The following is a 685-nucleotide window of genomic DNA, read 5'->3' as shown; positions in this document are numbered from 1 at the left end:
GCGCAGTAGCCCAGCCTCCCGTACTTAGTCCGAGATGGCTTCTCTCGCGCCCCACCGTCCTCCTTCCGAAGACGGCTCCCTCCCCACGCACCACGGGGCCTCCGGAACCAGCCTCAAGCGGGTCCCCAGGCAGGACTCTCCTTAAGCTGGAATAGCAGGGGCCGGACGTGAGCGTGAGGAAAAGCAGCGGCAACCGGAAAGAACTGAGAGCTCTCCAGGCGGCGAGCCAGGCCTCAGAGGAAGAGGAAAACCCGAGCGAGCCGAGGTTTGCCGAAGGCGGCCTTCCGGAACTGCGCGGGGAAGGGAGGAGGGCTGAGGGCGGCAGAGGAGGGGCGCGGCGGAAACTGCCGAGGTTTGCCGAAGGCCGCAGCCTCGGAGTTGCCCGGATGTAGTTGGTGGAGCGGCAGCGGCGGCACCGGTGGCGGCGGCAGGCGAAGGAGAAGGGAAAGGCGGCGGCAGGGGGAGAGGAGGGCAAGAGGCGGCGGAGCAAGAGGAGGTGAAGGCGGAGGAGGCAGTCGCTCTCCGCGGGGCTGTGCAGGACGCGTCTTGTTGCCCCCCTCCCCCCTGTTTGCCGCTTCCGCCGTGTAGGTGGCGCCTCTCCCCGGGCTGAGAGTGAGCGTGGTGTTGTCGGAGGGAGATGGCCCGGGAGCGCCGGCGCCAGTAACGGGGAGGTGCAGAGAGTCGC

General features: G+C 68.8%; 1 protein-coding gene across 3 annotated transcripts in view; it reads left to right on the top strand.

The window, feature by feature from the left end:
* Positions 1-159: 159 nt before the first annotated feature.
* WAC (WW domain containing adaptor with coiled-coil) overlaps positions 160-685 on the top strand; it is a 95,351-nt gene continuing 94,825 nt past the window's right edge. For all 3 annotated transcript variants that reach the window (XM_014547957.1, XM_005876549.2, XM_014547955.1), the window contains exon 1: positions 160-265. The gene's annotated coding sequence lies outside the window, so the exon portion shown is untranslated. The remainder of the gene's footprint in view (positions 266-685) is intronic.

The sequence above is a fragment of the Myotis brandtii genome, unplaced genomic scaffold, assembly GCF_000412655.1.
Source record: "Myotis brandtii unplaced genomic scaffold, ASM41265v1 scaffold49, whole genome shotgun sequence".
Taxonomy (NCBI): domain Eukaryota; kingdom Metazoa; phylum Chordata; class Mammalia; order Chiroptera; family Vespertilionidae; genus Myotis; species Myotis brandtii.
This window is presented reverse-complemented; position numbering and strand designations above follow the sequence as displayed.